The sequence below is a fragment of the Pinus tabuliformis genome, chromosome 8, assembly GCF_031772625.1.
Source record: "Pinus tabuliformis cultivar Carrire ecotype Pingquan chromosome 8, CPIR1, whole genome shotgun sequence".
Classification (NCBI taxonomy): Eukaryota; Viridiplantae; Streptophyta; class Pinopsida; order Pinales; family Pinaceae; genus Pinus; species Pinus tabuliformis.
In genome coordinates this window covers 1,862,087,792-1,862,099,505 of record NC_142294.1, presented here as the reverse complement: position 1 = coordinate 1,862,099,505, position 11,714 = coordinate 1,862,087,792, and the positions used below count along the sequence as shown (strand labels likewise).

The 11,714-nt window shown below is 32.3% G+C and overlaps 1 pseudogene; it reads left to right on the top strand.

Moving 5' to 3' along the window:
- Positions 1 to 1,756: 1,756 nt before the first annotated feature.
- LOC149243757 (uncharacterized) lies at positions 1,757 to 9,621 on the top strand (annotated as a pseudogene).
- Positions 9,622 to 11,714: the final 2,093 nt, after the last annotated feature.

Sequence of the window (11,714 nt, the reverse complement as noted above, 5' to 3'; positions counted from 1 at the left end):
GAGCCTCGAATAGCTATCTTGACCACCGACTAATTTTGACTCTTGGCCCAGGGTCATAATTTTTTTTTTATAAATTAAATGGAAGTTAGTTATATTAGGTGACCATGCTTTTATATATAAAATAATTTTAATTGGTGTTTAAGTTAATAGTTAGTTAAAAAAATTATTAGTTATTTAATAATTTAGATGGAAGTTAGTTATATTAAGAGACCTTTCTTTGTATAAATTCTATATATATATATATATAAAGTAATTTTAATAGGTTGTTAAGTTAATAGTTAGTTAAAAGGTAGAATATAATAAATACATATTAGAACAAGAAATTAATATTAAGTTAAATTAAATATCTAATTGTTAAAATTAAAAAAATAAATAAATAAATTTAATTAAGATCATAGATAGTTATAAAAGGCACTAATATTATAAAAATATTAAAATAAGCCAAGGGGTGGAAAGAATAAAAATATTTTAATTAATCAGAAAAAATAATTGTATATGTTAAATTAATTTAATATTATCTAACAGTTAAAAAAAAAAATAGAGGAGCCAAAAAAAATGGGGGGTGGGAAAAAGCGACTAGGAAGAGAGTGCTGGGACCCAACACCTATTGATTTTCTAGCCATCCTCTCTATTGAGATTGCTCGGCCTCTTTTCAATCTCAAGAGCTTCCCTAAATTTCCGATGATGGAACTGCGAAACTCTAGCAATAACACTAGCCTCCTCAATACAAACATGATGATTGGTTTTTTCCGCATGTACAACTAAAGTGAAAGACTTTGCTCTCCTATGCTTAACGTTTGCTGCGTGCTCACTAATCCTTTGATTAATGGAGCGACCAGTCTCACCAATATAGGGGGTCCCACAGGAACAAGGGATAATATATACCCCTTTCATATCTTTAGGGTCGATCTGATCCTTCACTGATCTGAGGGACATACGAATGGTTTTAAGGGCCTAAAGGTCACAGGGACACTATGCATAAAAAAATTTATCTCAGAAACCATAAAAGAATTTGGAAAAAAAAAATTAAAAACATATATCTATATATATATATATATAGATATAGATATATAGATATAATTAAGTAAAAATAGAAAAATTAAAAAAAATTAACAAAAACTTAGGAAAAAAAAAACAATCTAGATTAAAAAAAAAAAGAACAAAAAAAAAAACAAACTAGTAAAACTAATATTAAAAACATTTAAAAAAGTAAAAGAACAAAAAAAAAAAAAAAAAAAAAAAAAAAACGAAAATTATAAAAATATATGTAATTTAAAAAAAAAAATAAAAAAAAATATTAAAAAACTTAAAGTTTAGATAATCTTCGGCAAAATCACATAATCAATCGTTATTTTATTTAAAAAATATAAAATAAAAAAATTTTAAATTTAGTTTTTTTTTAAACAATTTTTATTTTTTATTTAAAAAAAAATTATTATAATTTTATTTTTATTTATTTATTTATTTATTTATTTTTTATAGTTTACAAAAACAAAAAAAATATTTATTTATTTTTTTTAATTAATTTCTAATTTTTATTTAAAAAAAAATATTAAATTTTTTTTAATCAATTTTAAATTTTTTATTTAAAAAAAATTAAAAATTATTTTAAACAATTTTTTAATTAAATAAAAAAACAAATTATAAAAGAATATGAATTTTTTTTAACGAATTTAAAAGAAAGAAAAAAAAAATATTGCCCCGCTCGTAGCCCGTGGTGACGCAGCCCTAGGCGGAGGGCTTGCACGCAGACCCAATGCCTAGGGCCACTCCACCACGGGCGGCGGGTGGGCAGAGGTGTAGACCCTCTGCCCAAGGCCGCGCCACCATGGGCGGCCAATGGGTGGAGGCGCAAACCCTCTGCCCAGGGCCGTGCCACCACGGGTGGTGGGTGAGCGATATTTTTTATTTAAAAAAACAAATTTGTTAAAAAAAAAAATTCATACTTTTTTTATAATTTGTTTTCTTTTGTTTTGTTTTTTTTTTTAATAAAAAAATTTGTTTAAAGTGTTTATTTTATTTTTATTTTTTTTTAAATAAAAATATAATTTGTTTAAACAAAATTAAATTTTTCTAATAATTCTTTTGTTTTTAAATAAAAAAAATTGTTTAAAAAAATTAAATTTTTTTTAAATTGTTTTAATTTTTTTTTTAATTTTATTTATTTTTTACTTTTTTGTTTTTAAATAAAAAAAAAAGTGAGTTTAATAAAAAAATAGTTTTTTTTTTTTTTTTTTTGCTTTTCTTGTTTTTTTTGTCTTTTTGTTTTTTTTGTTTTTTGTTTGTTTGTTTTTTTTATTATTTATTTATTTATTTTGTTTTGTTTTTATTTTATTTTTTAAATAAAAAATAGATATTTCTTTATAAACCTTAATGTTTTTTATTTTTTATTTATATTTTTAATTTGAAAAGACATATTCTAAAAATTTTCATATGTTTTTGGTTTTTTTTTTAAATGTTTTTAATATTAATTTTACCACCTTTTTTTTTTTTACTTTTCTATATTTTTTTAATTTAGTTTGTTTTTAATTTTTTTCCTAGTTTTTGTTAACTTCTCTATTTTTACTTACTTAATTTCACATATATTTTTTTTTTAATTTTGTTTTTGTTTTTCCAAATTCTCTTATGGTTTAGTTTTTGTTAATTTCTCTATTTTTACTTAATTATATATATCTATATCTATATATATATATATATAATATATATATATATATATATATATATATATATATATATATATATATATATATATATATATATTGTTTTTTTTAAGCAATCAACATTTAAAAAAAGAAAAATAAAACAACTTGAAAATCGTTAAGTAATCATAATTTTAAAAAATTGGACATAATAAATTTTAAAGTGTGATAAATAAGTCCTCTAAAAAAAGGTGTGCTCAATCAACATGTTTCAAAATCAACATGAAAATCACTAACATTTAAAAGAAAATGTTTATATTTGATACATAAGAAAATTTAAAGTGTAAAAAAGATGCTCCAAAAAAAAAGAAGTGTATTCTGCATAACCACTTTTCAAAATTGGGTCACGTTTTTACTACCCCTACGAAACAAGTAATCATATTGGTTATTTAAAGGGCCAAAAACTATGCTCTAAAAAAAATATGTGTGTTGTGCATCACCCCTTTTCAAAATCGGGTCAATTTTTTGCTATCTCTATGAAACAGGTAACAATATCAGTTCCCGTTTCAAAGTTTACATTGTTAACTCCATTGGCAAAGATAAAATCATTTGCCTTGGAGTTGAATTTGGGTTTTCAAGCTAAAGCATTTAGAGTTGAAGTTGGGTTGTCAAGCTAAAGAAGAGGAGAGGTTGTGCACCCTACTAAGAAGTCTAGAGCTACAACTAAATCTGAAGGTAGCCGCTGATTTTTCTCAGGAGAAGAATAAGAAGTCTATCAAGTGTCTCGTACCTTATACACCACACCAACATGCGCACATCCATCTAGCCATCTTCACTGTTTCCATGGTTATAGGTAGCATTTAATGTTTATAAGCTAATGTTAGCATTAGTTTCAGATCTTGGAAATACGAATCAAATAAATGCATGGAACAAAGATATTGTATGAATAATATCAATGATATGGTTTGTATTCCTTGGGAAGAGGCTAAATAATACCATCCAATATTTTATTGGTCCTCAAAGTTAACTTGACAAATTTATAGGTTGAGAAAACACTGAGAACAATCGCCATTTTATGAACATGGTAAAGTTCATAAAAACTTTGGATTAATATGCACAAGTACTAATGCTAACTAATAAAATCGATTACTATAGTCCCATGTCATAGACAACAAGGACTAATAAGAAAAATACTCCCATCTTCATGTCTCATAGATTAAAGTCAAAACTCTAAAGAGAGACTATGAACTACAATGAATTAACAAACTCTCAATGAATTTCTTGCTCTGTTTAAATATTTTGAATTTTGTAATTACTTATATATATGGTTGATGTTATTTCTTGTCTAGAGGTAGTGTGTTTTGAGTGCACTCTAAAGATGTTGTTTAAAAAAAAATCTCTAGTGTTCCTGAGGGTTTTCGAGGAATCCCTAGTGAGGGATGTTACATGTGGCAACTCTTTAACACTTTCTCTATCCCACTTGCATAATTTGTTGCTATGTTTCAACATGCTTTGTTTGTTTGATGTTGTGGAAAATCTAATAGATCCTTTTCATTAGCCTCTTCAACACAAGTGTGGACGCAACCTCAACTATGAGTGACAATGATGAGTCATGAAGATAGGGTTGGTTTTGAGACTCTCCTTTGAAGGATCTAGCTCTAGCCATATGTCATTTACTGGGCTTCACTCATCAGCTTTGAACACTATTATTCTCCCGTCATGGGGTTTAAGCACATAACCTTTGAATGTAGTCGATAAAGTTTCTTTAATTAATTATCACATCAATAGCTCAAAAAATAGATTTTTGGGGCTCTTCACAGTGAGTCTAGCAGGGAAAATAGTTTTTCAAGACTTTGCATGGTGAGTCCACTCCAAGGGTTCCTCCGGTGTGGAGACAGTAAGGCCATGGGTCTTTGTCAAATCTCCAATAAATCGAGAGACTCCCAAAACTCCATCCTTGCGCAAATCTTGGTTGAACAAATGTGGGACCAACAATGCCTATTGCTATAAACCCTCCTTACCCAACAATAACATGCCTAACAACAACTAAAAATATGGTTTTTTTTAGTATTATTGTGCATCGATTCATATTTACTTTCATGGCAGGTCTTCAACGTTCATTGTGGAAAGAGCTACAGATTGCGATGGATCAACTACTTGAGAGTTGATATCAAGTGAGGTAGTGTTAGTCCAAATGAATAAAATCTTATCATTCATCTGCATACCATTTTTAGAAAAAGGTTGGTTTAAGTTTCATCGATTTAATAGTTCTTGGTGGTGCATTAAAGGATTGACATTAAGATATATTTTAATGGATTAAATATGTGCATGTGGGCATACATAGCATTCCATCCACCTAGAAGAATAGATAATGTTATTTAAAATTACTAGAACTCCTGGATAGAGAAAGAGCTTGTTAAGAGTGAGATAATCTCAAAGAATATTGAGGCTTCCAAAGTACATATTAAATTTCCACAATTCTTGTTCGAAGAATTTACATCTCTCAGCGATGAGAGTAAGCTGCTAAAAATTCAAGAATTTTAACCATCTCTAGAAAATAAAAATGTAAGAACCATAATTTGAAATATATATTACAATGGCATAATGATGTACAGGTTCAAGGACTCCCAGTTTCAAATACATTGCATGGATATGACAACTCGAACCCAATTGAAACCTCCTTTTGTTATAACCCAAATTCAGAAAAAAGTAATGGACTTACACTACATCATCCATGAATGAGAGTGACTACATGAGATCCCCGAATATGGCAGTGGTAATCTATTCTCATCATGAAACTGTCACGCCCCCAAGCCTACGGTAGTCTTTCAATCGTTCCGGCGGGGTGCGGCACCACCGAACGCTTTCTCTTTAACGATACTAACATTTATGGACTACGCCTATTCCAGCATAAACTTAATTAGCTTGTGTTCTTATTATCCTTTATACTTTAACCAAGAACATTCTCATTCATAAATCATCAACAATAAACCGAGAACAATACACAATATGAAGGGAGGGGCAACTCCCCGAACAGTCTGCCCAACAATAATATTATATCAGAATATCAGATTTTACAACAAGTGTGTCTTGGCTGAACCAAGTCTCACAATTAACCAATTTTCACAAAAGACAGGCCACCTGCCTTTTACAACATTTCATGCACCCTTGCATAAGAAGGAGTGCTCACTCGAGCCACACAACCTCCTTACCAAATCCTGCATAAAACCGTATACCAGAACCTCCTCAAACCGTGACACACTTGCCACTCCTTCACATAAGATAACTTACAAAGTCCTTAAGTCTTATGCGCATGAGATATGCGCATATCCTTACAAGACTATGCACCTTTTACCCTTCCCTTATGCGAGAGTATATGAGCGAAGATTCTTGGTGTAAATGGCCTCCTCACATGCCATATATATACATATGCCATCATGTTACATAACCATGGCCGACATGTTAAATAACATCACGTCATATCTTTTATGTTTAATTATTATAACTTTTTGGAATCATCTATTTCTCCAGATCTCCAAAAAGTCTTGGACAATCATTCCAAGGTATTTAAGACTCCCAAGGGTCTCCCACCTAGGCGTGATCATGATCATGCTATTCATCTGATCCCAGGAAGTGTTCCTCCAAACATCAGGCCGTACAGATATCCCTATGTCCAAAAAAGTGAAATTGAACATATGGTTGCAGAAATGCTAGAGGCTGTTATAATTCAACCGAGTCAAAGTTCTTTCTCAGCTCCAGTAGTATTGGTGCACAAGAAGGATGGATCATGGCGCATGTGTCCAGATTATAGGGAGCTCAACAAGCTCACTATTAAAGATAAGTTCCCCATTCTTGTTATTGATGAATTACTGGATGAATTGCATGGATCAATTTACTTCACCAAGTTGGATCTTCGTTCGGGATATCATCAAATCAGAATGAAGATTGAAGACATTCCAAAAACGACATTTAGAACTCATGAGAGTCATTATGAATTTTTGGTCATGCCTTTTGGCCTTACCAATGCACCTTCAACATTTCAAGGTTTGATGAATTCAATTTTCAAGCCATTCCTTAGAAAATTTGTGTTAGAATTTTTTGATGATATACTAATCTACAGCAAGTCTTGGAAGGATCATGTTGAACATGTTGACAAGGTGCTACAACTATTGGAGGAAAAACAATTATATGCAAAAAGATCCAAATGTTTCTTTGGAGTCCAGGAGGTGGAATATTTGGGTCATATTGTATCTCATGAAGGAGTTAAGGTAGACCCTAACAAAATTAAAGCCATTAAGGAATGGAAAATCCCCACATCCATAAAGCATCTGCGAGGATTTCTTGGGTTGATAGGGTATTATCGCAAGTTTGTTAATAATTATGGGAGAATAGCAGCACCTCTAACAACTATATTGAAGAAAGATTCATTTTCATGGACTCCGGAAGCAACGAAGGCCTTTGAACATCTTAAAGAGGCAATGTGCCAAGCACCGGTCTTAGCTACACCGGACTTCACAAAAACCTTTATTGTGGAATGTGATGCTTCAGGAAATGGAATTGGTGCTGTTCTAATGCAAGATGAAAGACCCATTGCTTTTGAAAGTCGTCCAATCAAGGGAAAGTTTTTAAGCAAAGCTATTTATGAGAAGGAAATGTTGGCAATACTCCATGCACTTAATAAATGGCGACCCTACCTAATGGGAAGACACTTCAAGGTAAAAACGGATCATGATAGCCTTAAATACTTTTTAGAGCAAAGATTATCCTCTGAAGAGCAACAAAAGTGGGTCACAAAGATGTTGGGTTATGACTTTGAAATCATCTACAAAAAAGGGAAGCAAAATGTGGTGGCAGATGCACTCTCAAGAAAGGATGAGGATGTGGAAGCATTGTTGTGTGCCATTTCTATTATCAAACCAGATTGGATAAACGAAGCAAGGGAGGAATGGAAGAATGACGAAGAAGTGTGGGCACTTATTCGAAAGCTACAACAAGATTCCAGCACTTCTGATACATTTAGCTGGCAAAATGATTCGTTATGGTACAAAGATTGCTTATACCTCTGTAAGAATTCCCAGCTAAAACAAAAGATTCTTATGGAATTGCACACTTCTCCCTTAGGAGGGCACTCAAGATTTTTAAAAACTTACCACAGGGTTAAGAAGGAATTTTTTTGGGATGGCCTTAAATCAGATATTCAAAAGTTTGTGGCGGAATGTTTGGTTTGCCAGCAAAATAAAGTTGAAACAATTAAGACACCGGGTCTATTACAACCTTTATCCATTCCAAGCCAACATTGGGAGGAGGTTTCAATGGATTTTATCACAGGTTTACCCAAGTCTGAGGGAAAGAGTGTCATCATGGTGGTAGTTGACAGAGTTACCAAGTATGCACACTTTTGTGCATTATCACATCCATTTAAAGCCAGTACAGTTTCTACTGCATTTATGGAAACAGTTCAAAAGCTACATGGAAACCCAAAGATTATTGTAAGTGACAGAGATCCCATTTTCACTGGAAATTTTTGGACAGAATTATTTTCTTGTCTTGGTACTCAGTTAGCTCATAGCTCATCTTATCATCCTCAATCTGATGGGCAAACTGAGATAGTAAACAAATGTTTGGAAGGATATCTTCATTTCTTTGTATCTGATAAACAGACACAATGGGTCAAATGGTTGACTCTGGCTGAATGGTGGTATAACACTTCCTTCCATACAACAACAAAAATGACCCCATTTATGGCACTTTATGGGTATCAACCACCATCCATCACATCATATTTAAGAGAAAATTCTAAGGTTCAGGCAGTGGAACATCACATCGAACATCAACAACAAGTCCTCCAACTCTTAAAGGATAACCTCGTGTTGGCACAAAATAGAATGAAACAACAGGCAGATCAACATCGCAGTGAAAGAAGTTTTGATGTAGGTGATTGGGTATTCCTACGGCTACAACCATATAAGCAAATGTCCCTAAAGCAAGCTAAGAAGGATAATAAATGATCACCAAAGTATTATGGTCCGTACAAGGTGTTGCAAAAGATTGGTACTATGGCATACAAATTGGAGGTTCTTGCAGCTTCTCGATTGCACCCAGTCTTCCATGTTTCATGTTTAAAGAAGGTTATAGGTGACAAGCTCCCAATTCAGACAATATTGCCAGAACTTGATGAGGAAGGAAAAATTATTTTGGAACCGGAAGCAGTCACAGAAACAAGAACTCGACAGCTACGAAATCGATCAATTTCAAAGTATCTTATCAAGTGGAAGAACTTATCCGCTGAAGATTCCACATGGGAGGATGAGAATTTTATGCAGAAGTATCCAGAACTACTCAAGCGTTGAGGACAACACTTTTTTGAAGGAGAGGGGCATGTTGGGTCCCTATAATACTAGTGATTAACCCATTACTATTGTAGTTATACCCCTTATTTATATTGTTGTGCCCCTATTACCCCCATATTGTTATTTCTGTGCCCCATAGAATCCCTCTATTGTTATTTTTGTGGCTTTATATTATTATTGTTAGGTCGGCTGGATTATATTGTGACCCCTTAGACTCCTATATATAGAAAGGAGGTTTTGTCATTTGTATCATCCAAGAATTGTTCATTTATGTAATGTAAAGGAGGTTGCCCCATCGAAGAGGCTGAATTCTAAGGCGTCGATCTCTCTTTTCTATCTTTTTGTGAGCTGGTTTCATAACAGAAACATTGGATCCTGTTGATCATGGTAACATAGCTAGATTTTTGGAATTTGGTTCCAACTATAATGGGGTTGTTTTAGGATATTTCAAGTGCTTATACAACGGTGAACATTATAACCATGGCACTCAAAATAGTTGCAACTATTTGCCTCCACTTTATGATGCCAATGAAGAATCTACAACCATTGATTTAAAATATAGTGACAACAATTCACTAAGATATCTGGAGAAAAACCAAAAAAATGAGATCAATATAGCCCAAGAAACATGAGCATAAAATGTGAACAAAGTAATTTAAGATGAAAGAAGTGGAAACAATGATATAACCAATAAATTGAAGATAATAAGCCAAACACTAGGAACATAACATTTGTCAACATATAAATTTTTGCACTACCTCATTTTCCACTCTAGGAAAGGTATTTCTTGAAGATATAGAAGTTTCATTTACATCAAAATATGCCTACCAAATCATGAATACATTTAGATAGACTTACAAATTTTAATCAAATGATCTAGAATATAAAACATCAGTATGAAAACAATGATCAAATGGGAAAGGGGGTAGATTTTAAATGTGTGGAAGAACCAACTCTTGAACTCAAAAACCTAGATTTTAGTTATAACCTCATCCAAGGTCTTCATGCATAGTTCACTAAAGGTGTATCAAGAGGCTATTAGTCTCTTGGCGATAGAATTGGACAGTTTTTTCTGTAACTTATAGGAATGGAAAAGTTGTGGAGACAAGCCACATTCTTCTTCTTTCATTAGGCCATGACAAATGAATAAAGTCAATATTATCAACCCCTTGGAAAAGGAAAGTTGAGAAAAACAAATACCATGAACAAAAAAAGAATATAATGAGTTTAAGGGCTAAAAAACATACCACCCATAACAAACCTTTCCATCCAAAGATTATTCTATGTTGGGCCACAACAAAACATTTCAATGAAAAACCAAGTAGCCTACTACTACAAAGGAAATTCAAACCCCAACTTGTTGTTCCACTTCTAATTTTACCCGAAATTACCTCATATTTAAAGGTATCACCATATCTTAAACCAAACAAAATTAAAACAAATTGGAGAAATAGGATCATCAAACGAAATTGAACCATACATATTAATGAACCTTATTTTATATATTAATACTAGGATGAACCTATTTTTCTATTGGAAAGAGAGAAAATTTCATATACACTAACAAATCCTTATACGTTACTTGCATTCGAATGAGTTAACAAAAATTAATGGCACCAGGAGAGCGATGATATTATGTTTTTGTTAGAGATCTTTTATCTCTTCTTCCAACACCAAGATTATTCTTATTTGTTGCAATAAAAATGGAAATCCCCAATGGAGATTTTTGCCTTCCCAACTACTCCATTTCTACTAGTGTCTTGAGCATAAAAATGAACTCTTTCCCGCTAGAGCTATTAGATTCCACTTCATTGAGCTACAGTGATAGGTGAGAGCTATGCATAGCTCACCAAAGGTGTATCAAGAGGCTATTACTCTATTGGCTATAGAATTGGATTCTTTTTATTTGTAACTTAGTGAAATGGAAAAGTTGTGGATACAAGCTCCATTATTCTTCTTTCACTCGTCCATGTAAAATAAATGAAGAAAATAGTATCAAGCCCTTAGAGAAGGAAGGTTGAGAACAAAAAATAGCATGAAAAAACAAAGAATCTAATGAGTTGAGTCGAGAGGGGTATTCCTTTATAAACAAGCATCCATAGGCTTGTTAGAGTTAGTATGAATCTTTATTAGAATTTGAGTATTATTCACATCACCAACCACATCCAAATTTGGAAAGGTATGAACCCCTACAATACAAATGATGTCTCCAAAAACGTGCAGTTAATACCAATAATATCATGTTTTGAATCTATTCTCAAACTTAAATGCCTCGAAATCTAATGCAAAGAGGTCATCATCAACTACAATCATACCAACTAAATCACACATGTTATTCACTTCTTTATTGGAAGCTTCACCATCATCAACAAGGTCTATTGTTGGATTCATCAATTCACAACTCACTTTGCAGTCACCATCCACATGTGTCTCACCACTGAAGTCCCACTACACAACTGACCTTCCACTAGATCCTCCAATATTTGGAACTAGTTTAACTGAAAAAACTTGAGATAACTGACTTTGGTTGCTACAAATTAGCAATCCCACATGCTTAACTAAACTCTATCTCCTCCAACTCCAATTTACTGAGTAAACTAGGTGACACAAGCCATGTCACACAAGTTAACTTCATCCAAGTTGTCTATTGATGTGGAAATTCAAATTTTATCAATTTAATCAAAGGAAAATCAAATTGAGAATTTCTTCCTCCATTTTTCAACAC